The 16,893-nt window shown below is 40.1% G+C and overlaps 1 protein-coding gene across 6 annotated transcripts in view; it reads left to right on the plus strand.

Annotated features, from left to right (window-relative positions):
• Positions 1-1,366: 1,366 nt before the first annotated feature.
• SCAPER (S-phase cyclin A associated protein in the ER) overlaps positions 1,367-16,893 on the plus strand; it is a 414,652-nt gene continuing 399,125 nt past the window's right edge. Inside the window, exon 1 of one of the 6 annotated variants that reach the window (XM_044933045.2) lies at positions 1,367-1,478. The gene's annotated coding sequence lies outside the window, so the exon portion shown is untranslated. Of the gene's footprint in view, positions 1,479-1,564; positions 1,586-2,449; positions 2,580-16,893 lie in introns of those variants that run through there. The other 5 variants (XM_025271386.3, XM_025271383.3, XM_025271385.3 and 2 more) reach the window with 5 other exon arrangements.

Genomic DNA, 16,893 nt, shown 5'->3' on the forward strand with positions numbered 1-16,893 from the left:
GGTAGCCATTCCCTTCTCCAGGGGATTTTCTTGACCCAGGGATTGAACCCACGGCTCCTGCACTGCAGGAAGATTCTTTACCATCTGACCACCAGGGAACCCTCTATGTGATAGTACCTACCTCATATTTGTTTTAAGGCAAAATTAAAAAAATAAACAGTCACTGGTACAATTAGCTCTAACTGTACACTAAGCTATTTTAAGTGCTTTCTAAAAATTGATTCATTTAAGACTCATAAAAACCCATTAAGGTGTACCTTAAAACTACCTTCTACAGATGAGAAAAAATGAAGTTTAGAGTTTAGTAATTTTCCCAAGGTCACACACTTACATGACCTGACCCAAAGTCAGAGTCTTTACTGCTTGCTGTTCAGCTCAGTTCTGCGGGGTTTGGTGGGTTGGGTGAGAGATTTCAAGATGGAAATGGTTGTTCAGATGCTTACGGAAATGAGAGTGACAGGAGAAAGGGGACAATGGTAAGAGGAATAAGGCCCTAACCACCTTTTATGAAAGGGCAGTATGTGCTCTTTACCCTACTCATTTTACTTAATTATCATCTCTACCCTGCTCTAGGAAGGCACGGATTTTTATCTGTTCTGTTTACTTATTAAATCCAAGCATCTAGAATAGCATCCGACATACAGTAGGTGCTCAAAAAACACTTGTTAAATGAAAGAGCAAGTTTTCTAAGAAGGCAGAAGTTGGGAACGGCCTGAACCACCAAAAGTGTGGTTCCTGCCCTCACAGCACTTACAGTCTAGAGGCGAGGTAGACCCCATTGGATTCCATAACTTCCTGCATGCTGTGGGTAAAAAAGGGGAGGGAAAGCTATAATGAGCTTGAGTTTCTCGGCCGGCTGAGAAGTGAATGGGGTAATACTTACGTGATAATTAAGGTCTGAATGGTTCTGACACCGCTGGATTACTTAATTCGTATGTTTGTCTTTGAAGTACAGAAAACACAATTGTTATGCCTTTGTACTTTGATCCTTTCAAGTCTGGCACACGGGCGGTGCCGAATAAAGCTTTGCGGCAGAGGGTAAGCTGTGTTTGCACTTTTCTGAAGCAATTTCAGAGTTACAGATTTCTGAGGCGGACTTCTAGGTTCTTTATCTATGGGACAGACTATGGTGATAAAGGAAGCAGAGGGAAGGGAGGGACTGATTTCGTGAGAGAAACAACTGTGTGGCCAAAAGTGGGATGCAAGCACGGCCTGGGGAAGGGAACAGACCCGAGAAGCAGCCGCACCCGGGTCACGAAAGAAACCCACGCCCTACCTCCCGCCTCGGCGGCCCGTCGGCGGGAAGCTGGCTGCGCTTGCGCGCGGGTTGCCGGCAAGTGGAGCACCGAGGGGCGCGGCCGCAGCTGGGAGTCACGTGGTGCGCCGGCCAGCCGCCCCGCCCCTCCGTAATCGCCCCGCCCCGCCCCTTTCCCGGCGGGACGCTCGGAGCCGCCCCGAACTGCGCAGGGCGGCCAGGGGTGAGTGTCCGCGAGGGGCGCGCGTTACGCAGAGCCGGGAGATCCTGGACTGGGGTGCGGGTCGGCGGAAGGCGTAGAGGGGGCCAAGGGGACAAAATGGCGGCGGGGTACGCCCTTTCACCCCCTCCCCTCACCTGGGAGTGCGAACGGAGAGGGACAGGGAACACTGCTGGGGGAGGGGAGCCGCGGCAGATCGGGAGGGCCGTGGGGTCCTTCGATGAGGCCTGGTGACGGGGGTGGGCAGGCTCTGGGCCTGCCCTGCGGACTCATCTAGGGGTGTGGGCGACAGGGGACTCCGCGCACCCCGCGGGCCGAGAGGTGGGCGGGGGGCTGCGTTACTCCATCCGAGGGGCGGCCCAGGGCGGCCGCGGGTCGACGCTTTCGGAATGTCCAAACTACTAGGGGCTAACGGAGGAGCCGTCCTCCCAGCCTTTCATTTGACAGGTGATCGTCACCGTGTCATTCTCAGCAGGGTTTACCACGCTTTTCCTGCACGTTGACTGGGGTATTAGCTCTGCCTGGGAAGCAGGGCGGGAAAGGTCTCTGCGTCTTACAGATGCGTGAATTGAGGCCTGGAGGGGCAAAGAGTTTAACCAGGGCCTGGCACCTGGGGGTAGTAGAACCTAACCTTCTGCCTCTTTTGGTGCTCCTTGCCCAGCCCTTCATTCGCGCCTTCCCTCCTTCGCGCCTTCCCTCCCCTGCCAGTGAGGGACCGGATTGTTTGAAAGCAGACAGAAAACTGGTCCTCCAAGCAGCACCTGCTGCTGTCAAGTGGCTCCCGCTGAGATGGGGCCCGCCCGCTTGAGAGCAGCTTCTTCCTGTTGTTGGTGAACTGTATTCCTCATTCTATTTGTGCCAAGTTATTCTAACATGAAAATAGCTCTTCAGTATAATATCTTATTGAATAGAGTCATTCCTTATATATAAGCACATTTGATTTCACCAGCGTTAGCAATTTCGTTCCCATCAGTGTCAACGATCCGAGGTGGAAGAACGGGATAAGCGTTGTACATTTTACCAGTGGGGAAACTGAGGTCATTCCTTGCCCCAGGTCAGCCGCTGGTAAATGGTTCATCTGGAATTAAGCTTTTTAAACCTAAGGTTGGTATTCTGACCAATGTCCCACTCTGGTTTATATTGATGCTCTGGTCCTTGTCTTTTTTTTTTGTCGTTGTTGTTAAATACGACTTTTCCTCAAAATATGTTCGTGGCAGATTGATTTATGCTGCATATTGAAGTGATTTGAATAATATCCACTAAGGAATTAATATTAATTACAGAGTCAATTTTTTATTATGATTTCAAAAGGTGTCAGTGGAAGTGTGGCTTAATGGCTTTGAAGGCAAACTGATCTGAGTTTGAATCCCAGCTCTCCTACTTGTCCTTTGACAGACAAATTTTTCTGAGCCTTGGTTTCCTCACCTGTAAAATATGGATATTATTGTCTATCTCACAAGTTTGTTGATAGCAAGTAAATGAGGTGTCTAAAGCTTTAGAACTGCTTCTGCTAAGATGCTAAGTCACTTCAGTCGTGTCTGACTCTGTGTGACCCCATAGACGGCAGCCCACCAGGCTCCCCCGTCCCTGGGATTCTCCAGGCAAGAACACTGGAGTGGGTTGCCATTTCCTTCTCCAATGCATGAAAGTGAAAAGTGAAAGTGAAGTTGCTCAGTCGTGTCCGACTCTTAGCCACCCCATGGACTGCAGCCCACCAGGCTCCTCTGTCCATGGGGTTTTCCAGGCAAGAGTACTGGAGTGGGGTGCCATTGCCTTCTCCATAGAACTGCTTCTGGCCCATATTAAACACTCAGCATATGCTTTTTCCTTTTCTTTCTTTCTCCCCACTCCCTTGAGCTGCATTTTTTTTTTTTTCATTCTCTGAACCCTGATGGTTTAGGTCAGTTTACCTGGTGGATCTATATGGAAGCATAGTCAGTGTGGCTATATAGATACAGTTATGAAAAAATTGGTTACTTGAGCTCCAAAGGATCTAGTGTTTTAAGCATAGACTTAAAAATTGTTCTTCCAGCTTCACAGATATTTAAGAATCTCTACATGTTGATTTGATACTGACTTCACTAATTCCTTCTTTTAACCACTATATGAAGGGGATTGACATTGTCCTCTTTCACCTTCACACCCAATCACAACCCAACCTAGTTTAAAGAAGAAGCAAAAATTCTTTGGGAAATCATATAGGAACATTCTTTAAACACTTAGAAAGTGGTAGTAGTATTTAATAGGAAGATAAATAGGATTTTCTGTAATGGTGCAGTCTAATATCCTTTGTGAAATCAGCATTTCTGAAATTGTAGAAATGAAAATGGCCAATGGCTTGTATAAGAAACAAGTCACTAATAAAAATCTGTTTCCAGTTTTATGCCGGGATGGTAACCTTTTTCACAAACATCTGTCTGGCTTTGGCAGTAGGTCTTACGGAATATAAAGAGAAAGATCTACAGTCCATTGGTGGAGACATCCTTAAAAAATATTAGAAGGAAGTATTTTTTTGCTCTGTGACATGAAACACTAAAGGTTTCATGAAACTTTACTAAAATAATTTCTACATTTTAGTGATAACTTCCTAAAGTAAGTTTATTATATATTTTGAAAACATATGCGAAGTGGAGAGAATAGAAAAATTTATTTCTATGTACCAATCTATTTCAGCAATTACCTATGCATGGACAGCCTTGCCCCACAAAAGCTGTTGCTTCCTATTCTTTTGGAAGCAAATCTCAGACATCATATTTCATTTGTAAAGATTTCTCTATGTGTCAAGCTCGTTTTTAATATATTGTTGGAAAGGAGAGGTAATTTTGATATTTTCAAAGAAGCATGGGTTTATGGAAGAAAATAAATACCTCTTCAGTTCAGTTCAGTTCAGTCGCTCAGTCATGTCCAACTCTTTGCAACCCATGAACTGCAGCATGCCAGGCCTCCCTGTCTATCACCAACTCCCGGAGTCTACCCAAACTCATATCCATTGAGTTAGTGATGCCATCCAACCATCTCATCCTCTGTTGTCCCCTTCTCCTTGTGCCTTCAGTCTTTCCCAGAATCAGGGTCTTTTCAAATGAGTCAGCTCTTCAAATCAGGTGGCCAAAGTATTGGAGTTTCAGCTTCAACATCAGTCCTTCCAGTGAACACCCAGGACGGATCTCCTTTAGGATGGACTGGTTGGATCTCCTTGCAGTCCCAGGGACTCTCAAGAGTCTTCTCCAACACCACAGTTCAAAAGCATCAGTTCTCTGGCACTCAGCTTTCTTTATAGTCCAACTCTCACATCCATACATGACTATTGGAAAAATCATAGCCTTTACTAGATGGACCTTTATTGGCAAAGTAATGTCTCTGCTTTTGAATATGCTGTCTAGGTTGGTCATAACTTTCCTTCCAAGGAGTAAGCGTCTTTTAATTTCATGAATGCAGTCACCATCTGCAGTGATTTTGGAGCCCCCCCAAAATAAAGTCAGCCACTGTTTCCACTGTTTTCCCATCTATTTGCCATGAAGTGATGGGACTGGATACCATGATCTTAGTTTTCTGAATGTTGAGCTTTAAGCCAACTTTTTCACTCTCCTCTTTCACGTTCATCAAGAGGCTCTTTAGTTCTTCACTTCCTGCCATAAGGGTGGTGTCATTTACATATCTGAGGTTATTGGTATTTCTCCCAGCAGTCTTGATTCCAGCTTATGCTTCGTCCAGCCCAGCATTTCTCATGATGTACTCTGCATATAAGTTAAATAAACAGGGTGACAGTATACAGCCTTGATGTACTCCTTTTCCTATTTGGAGCCAGTCTCTTGTTCCATGTCCAGTTCTAACGGTTGCTTCCTGACCTGCATACAAATTTCTCAAGAGGCTGGTCAGGTGGTCTGGTATTCCCATCTCTTTCATAATTTTCCACAGTTTATTGTGATCCACACAGTCAAAGGCTTTGGCATAGTCAATAAAGCAGAAATAGATGTTTTTCTGGAACTCTCTTGCTTTTTCGGTGATCCAGTGGATGTTGGCAATTAGATCTCTGGTTCCTCTGCCTTTTCTAAAACCAGCTTGAAATACCTCTTAGTTAATGTATTCATGGCAATAAATATAGGAGTGATCAGAATTGAAAACCTCATTAAATAACTTGGAATTATAAAATGTCTGTATTGCTTTTCAGAATACTTACTTTACTGTTATACACTTATTTTCCAGTTGGCAAATGTGAAAAATTACCAATAGTTTTGAGTGTGCTGACATCAGCATTGTTTAAGTTCCAGTCTCAGAAAGTAAATACTCAAGATTTTCTTTTATTTTAGAAGAGGCAAAAACATGAGTGATAAATTTTATGAATGTTGGAGAGTAACTGATTGAAACCCTGATTTTTCTAGGATTTACTGACAAACACGAAACAGTTCATAGATAGAAGTACTGTCGTTACTTTGGTTACTTGGGCCTGTATTTTTTAGAGTCGTGCTGATAGCAGGCTTCCTCCTATTTTGGGCTTGCCATTTGATTCTCGCCTTTTCAGAACCTGTGCGCCTGAACTCAGAGAGGACAGATGCCTTTCCTGGCACTTGAGCCAGTCTTCACATTTTTATGTCTAGGACTCTCAGGTGTCTGTACATTCTGGGACTGCAGGGCAGGGTAGGACAAGTGAGACTTCAGTTCATCACAGGCAGCAACCTGTTCAGAAACCTTGGGCCCAGTTAGTCCTAGTGTTCATTCCCTGCTTACTAACTTTTTGTGTGTGTGTGTGTGTGTACTCTATTTTCTGCTTGGCCATTGTTTTCCTGTAGCCTGGAGTTCTCAAATTTAATTTGAGTAGCACTCTCAGTATTTTGCCATATTCATTTTTTTATATTAGCAGATTTTTCATTTCTGGTGGTGTTATGGTTCCTTTTAAAATTTAAGTCAAAATGTAGTTCTTTCGATAGAGAAATGTTATGTAGATAATAGTACAGATGGTAGTTAGGACAAGTATGAAAGTAGTAACTGAAATTTTGGAAATTCTAAGTCCTTTTTTTAAAAAGCTTTGTTGAGATATTTTGCATAGAAAATTCAACTGTTAAAGTGTACATTTCAGTGGTTTTTTTTTAAAAAAAATTTGCATCTACAAATCAGTAAATGTGATATGCCACTTTAACAAAATGAAGGCTGAAAATCATATGATTATTTCAATAAATGCAGAAAAAAGCATGTGACACCATTTAACACTCATTTATGATAAACACTCTCAACACAGTGCGTTTAAGAGGAATATACGTCAACATAATAAAGGCCATATATGAAACAGACCTTCAGTTAATATCATACTTAATGGTGAAAAGCTTAAAGCGATCTCTCTAAAATCAGGGCAAGACAAAGATGCCAACTCTTGCCATTCTTATTCCACATAGTATTGGAAATCCTGGCCAGAGCACTCAGGCAGGAAAAGGGAGTAGAAGGCATCCAAATTGGAAAGAAGATGTAAATTCATCACTATTTGTGGATAACATGATTTTATAAATAGAAAACCCTAAGGATGTCACCAAAAAACTATTAGAAATAAATACAGGGGAATTCCCTGGCAGACCACTTGTTAGGACTCCACACTTCCACTGCAGGGGCACAAGTTGATCCCTGGTTGAGGAACTAAGATTCCACATCCTGATAAGCCAAAGAAAGAAAAGAAATAATAATTACAGTATAGTTGCAGGATACAAAATAAAAATACAGAAATCTGTTGTATTACTATATGCTAATAATGTGCTAGCAGAAAGAGAAATTAGGAAAAGAATCCTATTTAAATTGCAATAAAATAATAAAATAGGAATGAAAGTAAGGATTTGAAAGACCTTTAAACTCAAAAATATAATACATTGTTGAAAGAAATTTAAGAAGACACAAATAAATAGATATTCCATGCTTATGAATTGGAAGAGTTAATATTATTAAAAAGGCCATATTGCCTAATGCAGTCTACAGATTCAGTGCAATCCTGTCAACATTCCAGGAGAAATAAAGCCAAAAATTATGAACTTTATATAATATTAAAATTTATATGGAGGCACATATACTCCATGTGATACTGAATAGATACTGAATAGCCAAAGCATCCTGAGAGAAAAGAACAAAACTGGAGGTATCACACTCCCTGATGGCAAACTATTTTGAAAAGCCATAGTAAGCAATACAGCATGACGTTGACAGAAAAATAGATACACTTAGCAGTAGAAGAGATTTGAGAAATAAACCCACTCATATATGGACTACTGATTTATGACAAAGGAACAAAGCTCATAAAATGGAGGAAGGACGGCTTCTTCAACAGATAGTCCTAGGAAAACTTGACAGCAAGATGCAAAAAAAAGAAACTAGACTGCTATCTCATACTGTACACAAAAATCAACTCAAAATGAATTAATGATTTAAATGTAAGACCTGAAACCATAAAACTCCTAGAAGAAACTGTGGGTAGTATGTTCCTTGACATCAGTCTTAGCAATATCTTTCTAAATTAGTTTCTTAAGGCAAGGGGAAACAAAAGCAAAAGTAAACAAATGAGACTACATTAAATTTAAAAACTTATGTGCGGTAAAGGAAACCATCAACAAAACAAAGACAACCTACTGAGTGGAAGAAGGTATTTGCAAATGATGTATCTGATAAGGGGTCAATATCCAAAATGTATAAAGAACTAATACAGCTCAACAGCAACAAAAAGAAACAATGCATTGAAAAGTGGGCAGATGATCTGAATGGTTATTTTTCCAATGAAGACATGCAAATGACAACAGACACATGAAAAGGTGTTCAACATCATTAATTATTAGGGAAATGCGAATCTAAGCTGTAATAAGATATCGCTTCATGCCAGTTAGAATGGCTATTATTGCAAAGCCAAGAAATAACAAATTTTGGTGAGGATACGGAGAAAAGGGGAACCTTATGCACTGTTGGTGGGACTGTAAATTGGTGCAGGCACTTTAGAAGACATTATGGACATTCTTCAAAAATTAGGAATAGATCTACCGTATGATCCAGCTAGCCCACTTTCTGGTATTTATTTAAGGAATATGAAAACACTAATCTGAAAAGATAACTCTGCCCCCATGTTCATTGCCACATTATTTATAATCACCAAGATGTGGAAACAATCTAAGTGCTCATCAATAGATGAATGGATAAAGAAGATGTGATATATATGTATTTGTATACACACATAATGAAATACTATTCAGCCATAAACATGGATAGAGCTTGAGTGTACTATGCTCAGTGAAGTAAGTCGCATGGGAGAAAGACAAATACTGTAAGATTTCACTTATGTGAAATATAGAAACAAAAAATAAGTGAACAACCCAAACCAGAAGAAACATGTGGATACAGAGAACAGAATAATGGTTACCAGAGGAGAAGGGACAGGAGGGGAGTAGGGTACAATGGATAAAGGTGGTTAACTGTGTTGACAGATGGAATCTAAATTTTTGGTGAGCACACTGTTGGGTATACACAAGTAGAAATATCATGTTGTGTATGTGAAATTATGTAATGGTATAAGCCAAGGTTACCTCAATAAAAAATAAATCTTAGAAAAGGCTCCTGCCGATGGTTCAGTCCCTGGGGAGTGTTCTGATTGGCTTATGGTCTCTGGAAGATACTTCAGGATTAGAAAGTGGGTCCTCATCACTTATGGTCTATGCAGTTTTTAATCAGGTGTTTTTGTGCTGATTCCTGGGTTGAGTAAATCTACCTGTGTGTTTTTAAGAGTGGTTGTCTATTCCCAGAAGTTCTGTAGATTTCCTGGACATATTTTCTATTGTTATTTAAAGACAGTTGTTTTGGGGGCTCATCTCCTGTGCAGGATCTAGGGGTTGGAGTGCTTGATGTGGAGCTCAGATCCCTCGCTTTTCAGAGAAAAGATCCGTACCTTCTGGTGCCTCCTGATTGTGAATTGACACGGCTGGTATTGGGGTTTTCCTTGGTGAGACTGTCTTTGCCTCTCTCATCCTCTGCCTCATGTCTGTATTGATGTTCTGCCCTTTGTTGTGAAGTTCTTTTTACCAAGTTTTTATGTCCCTTTCCAAGGAAATTATTCATGTATAGTTTTAGGTTTGTTGTATACATAGGAGGAGTTGAGTTCAGGATCTTCCTGCAGCACTATAAGAACCCTCCCCATCCTTTTTTTTTTTTTTTTTTGATGTTTGAAATACAACTTTATTCTGATTCTAAACGAAAAGGAATGGGAATGACAGTAACAAACAAGATTCCACCTCTCAATATTGTCATGTGACCATAGCAGTCTTGTTTCCTCCTTCAAGGAGGAAACAACCGTGTTCCAAAACACCTAAATATGCAGGTCCAAAAAATGAAGGTATTTTTTTTTTAAACTGCCACATTCACTCCAAAGCCCATCCGTCTCCTTCAGCATCCAAAGATTAAGCACATGTTCTGCTTAGCTATGTAATAAAGTGGCAAACACGCCGCACCACTGACATCACAGGACAGTTGCCTATAAATCTTTTCTTAGAGCAGTTTTAGAATTGCAGCAAAATTAGGAGGAAAACACAGAGACTTCCCATGTACTCTCTGTCTCTACTCGTGTATAGTGATATTGATAGTGAAGTCGCTCAGCCGTGTCCGACTCTTGGTGACCCCGTGGACTGTAGCCTACCAGGCTTCTCTGTCCATGGGATTCTCCAGGCAAGAATACTGGAGTGGGAGTTAATTCTCATGTATAGCCTCTCCATTATCAACATCCCTTGCCAGAGTGGTACATTTGTTACGATTGATGAACCTACACTGGCAAATTATTGTGACCTAAAGTCCATAGTTTACATTACTCTCTACTATTGGTGTACATTTTATGGGTTAGGACAAATGTATAATGGCATGTGAGGACTTCTCAGGTTGCTCAATAGTAAAGAATCTGCCTGCTAGTGCAGGAGATGTGAGTTTGATCCCTGGGTCAAGAAGATCTCCTAGAGGAGGAAATGGCAACCCACTCCAGTATCCTTGCCAGGAAAATCCTGTGGACGGAGAAGTGTGGCAGGCTACAGTTCATATAGACGCAAAGAGCTGGACACGACTGAGTGAGCATGCACACACATACACATAATGACATGTATCCATCATTATAGTATTATACAGAGTGCTTTCACAGGCCTAAAGATTCTCTTTTCTCTGCCTATTCCTCCTTCCCCCTCAATCCCTGGCAGTCATTGATGTTTTTCCTGTCTTGGTAGTTTGACTTTTCCAAGAGCTTCATTTCTTTTATGAATGAATAATAATTCTGTTGTGTGGGTACCACGTTTTTTTAATCCATTCATCAGTTGATAGACATTTGGATTGTTTCAGCTTCTGAATACTATAGACAACACTTCTATGAACATTTATGTATAAGCTTTTTTGTGGGCCTGTTTTCATTTCTCTTGGATATATATCTAAGAATGGAATGGATGGTTTTTACCGTAACTCTGAATCTAACCACTCTAGGAACTGCCAGACTGTTTACAGAACCAGCTGCACCATATTGCATTCACAATCAGCAGTGTATGGCGGGTTCCAATTTTTCACATCATCTATGACGCTGGTTTTGTTTGACTTTTGGATTTTTGATTTTTGATTATAGCCATCCTGGTATTTGTGAAGAGGTATCTCACTGTAGTTGTTAGGTTGTGATTTGTGTTTCACTAATGACTAATACTGTTTAACATCATCTCATGCTCTCACCAGCCATTTATGTGTCTTTTTGAGAGAAACGGTAACATAGCCTTTAAAACTTTTTAAAATTTATTTTATTTTTTTGGCTGTGCTGGGTCTTCATTGCTGTGCAGGCTTTTCTCCAGTTGTGATGAGCTGGGGCTACTCTCTCGTTGTGGTGTGCGTACTTCTCATTGTGGTGGCTTGTCTTGTAGTGGAGCATGGGTTTCAGTTGTTGTGGTGCATGTGGGCTCAGTAGGTGTGGTTCCCGGGCTCTAGGACACAGGCGCAACAGTTATGGCACACAAGCTTAGTTGCTCCGAGGCATGTGGGGTCCTCTCGGATCGGGGAGCAAACCCATGTCTCCTGCATTGGCAGGTGGCTTCTCTATGACTGAGCCACCAGGGAAGCCCTAATATAACATTTTTAACCCGACACAATGGTGACATTTAACCTGACATGGGCTCTTGGTATCACTTCTGTGCTTGCTCACTCTATTGATTTTTTATCCAAATGGATGGCTCCTCAGAAATTCTTTGTGGTATTTAAATTTGTGCTAAACATGTCCCTTAATGTATTTATTAATCTACAAATTATAGTTCACCCAAGTAAGTTTAATTATGTCACATTTGCTTATTTTTACATTTGTTTCCTTTGTCTTAGGAGACAGATCCAAAAATATGTTGCCTCAATTTATATCAAAGAGTGTTCTGCTTGCATTTTCTTCTAGGAATTTTATGGTTTCTGGTCTTACATTTAGGTCTTTAATCCATTTGGATTTATTTTTATATTTGGAGTGAGAAAATGTCCCAGTTTTTTCTTTTACATGTAGCTGTCCAGTTTTCCCATCACCAGTTATTAAAGACACTATCTTTATTCCTGTTGTATATCCCTTCCTCTTCTGTTGTAAATTAACTGACCATAAGTGCATGGGTTTTTTCTGGGCTCCCTGTTCCATCCCACTGACACATGTGTCTGTTTCTATGCCCTTAGTATATTGCTTTGGTTATTGTAGTTTTGTAGTGTAGTCTGAAGTCAGGGAGTGTGAGTCCAGATTTGTTCTTTTTTCTAAAGATTGCTTTGGCTATTCAGTTTCTTTTGTGATTCTAAATGATTTTTAGGATTATTGGTCTAGTTCTGTGCGAACATGTCACAAGTATTTTGACAGGGATTGCATAAATCTGTAGATTACTTTGGGTAATATTAACAATATGAATTCTTCCAGTCCATAAACATGGGTCATCTTTCCATTTCTTTGTATCATTTTCAGTTTCCTTTATCAGTGTCTTTCAGAGTGTAGGTCTTTTACCTCCTGGGTTAAGTTTATTCCTATATATATATATATATATTTGTTTTTTGATGTGATTTTTAATGTTTTTTTTTGTTTGTTTTTTTTTTTTTTTTTTTTTTTTTTTTGCTTTCTGATAATTCACTATTAGTGTGTAGAAAAGCAACATATTTCTGTGTGTTAGCCTTGTATCCTGTAACTTTACTAAACCTACTTATCAGTTGTAATAGTTTTTTGGTTGGGACCTTAGTATTTTTTGTATAGAGCATCATGTCATTTGCAAATAGGGACAGTTTTACTTATTTCCTTCCAATTTGGGTGTCCTGTTTCTTTTTATTGTCCAGTTACTATGTGTAGGATTTGCAATACTATGTTAAAGAGAAGTTGTAAAGGTGGAAATCTTTGTCTTGTTCCTGATCCCAGAGGAAAAACTTTCAGCTTTTCATCATTGACTATGATGTTAGCTGTGGATTTGTCATAAATAGCCATTATTATATTCAAATGTGTTCCTTCTGTACCAACTTTGATAAAAGTTTTTGTCATGAATGGATGTTGAATTTTATCAGATATTTTTTCTGCATCTATGATTATGTGATTTTTATTCTTCCTTTTGTTAATGTTGTGTATTACATTGATTGATTTACAGATATTGGGTCATCCTTGTATCCCTGGAAAAACCCCTGCTTGATCATGTGTGTGATCTTTCTATATATTATTGAAATCAGTTTGCTAATATTATGTTGAGGATTTTTACATCTGTATTCATCAGAGATGTTGCCCTGTAATTTTCTTTTTTTGGAGTATCTGTGTTTCTTTTTGGTATCAGCATGATGGTGGCATTGTAGGATGAATTTGGGAGTATTTATTCCTCTTTAACTTTTTGAAATAGTTTAAGAAGGTTAAGTATTGTTCTTCATGTGTTTGGTAGAATTCCACTATGAAGCCATCAGTTCCTGAACTTTTGTTTGCTGTCAGTTTTTTTTGATTACTAATTCAATCTCACTGCTAGTGATTGGTCTGTTCAGGTTGTCTATTTCTTCTTGATTCTGTCTTAGAAGTTTGTATGTTTCTAGAAATTTATCCATTTCTTCTGTTTGTTGCCAGTTTGTTGCCATATTCTCATATGATTTTGTAGTATTCTCTTACGACTTTTTTTTGTATCTCCATGATATTAGATGTAGTTTCTTCTCTTAATTTCTCATTTTGTTTATTTGGATCCACTTTGTTTTTTTCTTGATGAGCCTGGCTAAAGGCTTTAAATTTTGTCATTTCAGAAAACCGGGTCCTGATGAATTTGATCTTTTCTATTTTTTGGTTTCTATTTTATTTATTTCCTCTCTGGTCTTTATTATTTCCTTCCTTCTGCTCACTTTGAGGTTTTTGTTCTTTTTTTTCCCCTAATTACTTTAGATGCTAGATTGGATTATTTGCGATTTTTTGTTTTGCTTGTTTCCTGACATAGGCTTATATTGCTATAAACTTCCCTCTTAGATTTGCTTTTGCTGCATCACATAGGTTTTGGAGAGTTGTGTTTTTATTTTCATTTGTCTGAATGTAATTTTTGATATCCTTTTTGACTAGTTCATTAATCGCTTGATGTTTTTATTAGTGTACTGCTTGGTCCCCATGTGTCTGTGTTTTTCTCATTTTTCTTCCTGTAATTGATTCTTTTTTCATACCATTGTGGTTAGAAAATTGCTTGATATAAACTTTCTTCAATTTGTTTAGACTTGTTTTGTAGCCTAGCATATAATCTATTCTGGGGAACATTCCTTGTGCACTTGAAAAGAATGTGTTGATGTATATCTACTTGTTTTAAATTGGTAGTCATTTAAATCAAAACATATTCTAAAAGATCTGCATTTTTCTCACCCCCACTATATTTTGTATTCTTTACATTATATTTTACATCTTCACATGTATCTCTTAACTGTTCATTGTAGTTATAGTTGATCTTACAGTTTTTATTTTTTCATTTTTATGCTGACTTATTTAAATGGTTGATCCTCAGCCTTTGCTGTATATTTACCATACCACAGCCCTTAATAGTAAGGGCTAAATTGTTACTTACTGTAATAGTGGAATTTTCCTTTAATAGAAATTCTTACTTCTTGTTGTAGTCTTTTCTTTTCCACTTAGGGAAGACTTTATACCATGTCTTTTAGGATTGGTTTAGAGTTCATGGACTCTTTTACTTGTCTGAGAAGTTCTTTATCTCTCTTTCAGTTCTGACTCATAATTTTGCTGGGTAGAGAGTATCCTAGTTTTTCCCTTTCAGCATTTAGAATATTTCATGCCACTCCTGTCTGGCCTGCAGGCTTTCTACAGAAGCCTTATGGGTGTTCCCTTGTATATGACTCTGTTCTTCTCTTGTTGCCTTTAGAATTCTCGCTTTAAGTTTTGCCACTTTAATTGTGATATGTTTTGGTATGGGTCTGTTTGGGTTCATCTTGTTTGGGGCCCTCTGTGTTTCCTGTATCTGATTATCTGTTTCCATCTTCAGGTTTGGAAAGTTGTAAGCCATAATTTTATCAAATACACTTTTGAATGTTTTCCTTCTCTCTTCTCCCTCTGGGACCCCTATAATGCAAATCTCAGTATGCTTGATGTTTTCTTAGATGTTGCTTAAACTGTTCTGATTAAAACATTTTTTTCTTACTGTTGTGGTTGGGTGATTTCCATTTTTCTATCTTCCAGATAACTTGTGAAATCTTCTGTATTACCTAGTCTGCTCTTAACTTCCTTCTAGTTTTTTTTTTTAATTTCATTTATTGCATTCTTCAGATCTAACTGGTTCTTTTTTGTTTTCTAGTTCCTTGTTAAAACCCTCTCTGTGTTCATCTGTTCTTTCCCCTAATTTGGTTAGCATTCTTATTCCTGTTTTAATCTCTTTTCCTGATAAATTGTTTATATTTTTTTGTTTTTTTCTTTTTCTTTCACTTGAAATAAATTCTTCTGTCTTCTCATTTTGATCAGCTTTCTCTGTCTATGTAAAATTAGGTGAAACTGTTAACTATGGTGATCTTAAAGGGGTATCCTTTTGTGGGTGTGTCCTTATGCAGTCTGTGTGAGCCTATTGGCTTTGGTGGGAGAGCTGGATCTGAAGTGAGCACGAGTCACATCTTACCCCAGATTTGCTGGCAGCTGTCACTGTGGTGGGAGGTGGGGATGTAGAAGGAAGAGCAAGAGTCAGAACCAGGTATGAGCTAGGACTTTGGTGCTCAGTAGAGAACACACCAAGGTGCTGGAGCAGAAGCCTTAAGGGTGGGTCCAGACTGCTTCCATTCCCTCTTAGTGTATGTTCTCTCCTCTCACAGCATTGGCATTGTTCCTCAGAAGGGAGCTACACTGGAGCAAGAGGGGCAGGAGCAGCCCACTCATTGTGTGTTGGGGCATGTGCCGGGACTGTCTTGGCACATCAGAGTCCACACTACTCTGCATCTGCTGCCTCTGGGAGTGCCAGTAATAGCTGCTGCTAAGTCACTTCAGTCGTGTCCAACTCTGTGTGACCCCATAGATGGCAGCCCACCAGGCTCCCCCGTCCCTGGGATTCTCCAGGCAAGAACACTGGAGTGGGTTGCCATTTCCTTTTCCAAAGGATGAAAGTGAAAAGTGAAAGTGAAGTCGCTCAGCCGTGTCCCACTCTTCACAACCCCATGGACTGTAGCCTACCAGGCTCCTCCGTCCATGGGATTTTCCAGGCAAGAGTACTGGAGTGGGGTGCCATTGCCTTCTCCTGCCCTTGCCTTATTCAGATGCAGAGCTGGGTCTGAGTCGGCACCATCCCTTCACCTGTGCCCTTCCCCTTGACAGTGTCGACCTTCGCCCTAGTGGGGATCTGTGTGGTGGACAAGATGGGCCAGGACGTGCACTGGGGTGGTCGTGGAAAGCAGCTAGAGTCACAGCAGTCTCAGTGTGCTTCCTCTGCCTTGTTTTGGGGGCAAGGAAGCAAGTGTATGCCTGCCCTTAATGAGTGGAATTCAAGTTTCTCACAGTTCCCTTGCCAATCCCTCTGGTCTGCACACCAGCGAAGATTTGTCTTTCTGGTCTCAGACTTTAGGCCTGGGGTGCCCAATATATGGTTCAAACCCTTCTCTTTCCAAAGAGGATCTCCAAACCCAAGTAATTCCCCTACTTCTGTGTCCCCTCCTTCAGGTGTGGGTTCCCACCTGATCACTTCTCTTTGCTTTCCTTCTTGACTGTGTGGATCTTTCTTTATAGCGTTTGTTATGTAAGAGTCTTTCCACCAGGCTCCACATTGCTGCTTGTCTATTTCCAATCTGTTTTCCAGTGCATATGCATCATATAATATTAATACATAAATTTGTGTCTCCCTTAAAAAGTTGTTGGTATCTAGCCTACAGCTGTCTTTATTGGAAAGTTCACTAATTGATTCTGGAATGACCAAAAGAAAAAGAGGTCAAAAGAGTTAATTCTGCTTAATCAACAAGCCAGCCT

This window comes from Bubalus bubalis, chromosome 20 (assembly GCF_019923935.1).
Source record: "Bubalus bubalis isolate 160015118507 breed Murrah chromosome 20, NDDB_SH_1, whole genome shotgun sequence".
Taxonomy (NCBI): domain Eukaryota; kingdom Metazoa; phylum Chordata; class Mammalia; order Artiodactyla; family Bovidae; genus Bubalus; species Bubalus bubalis.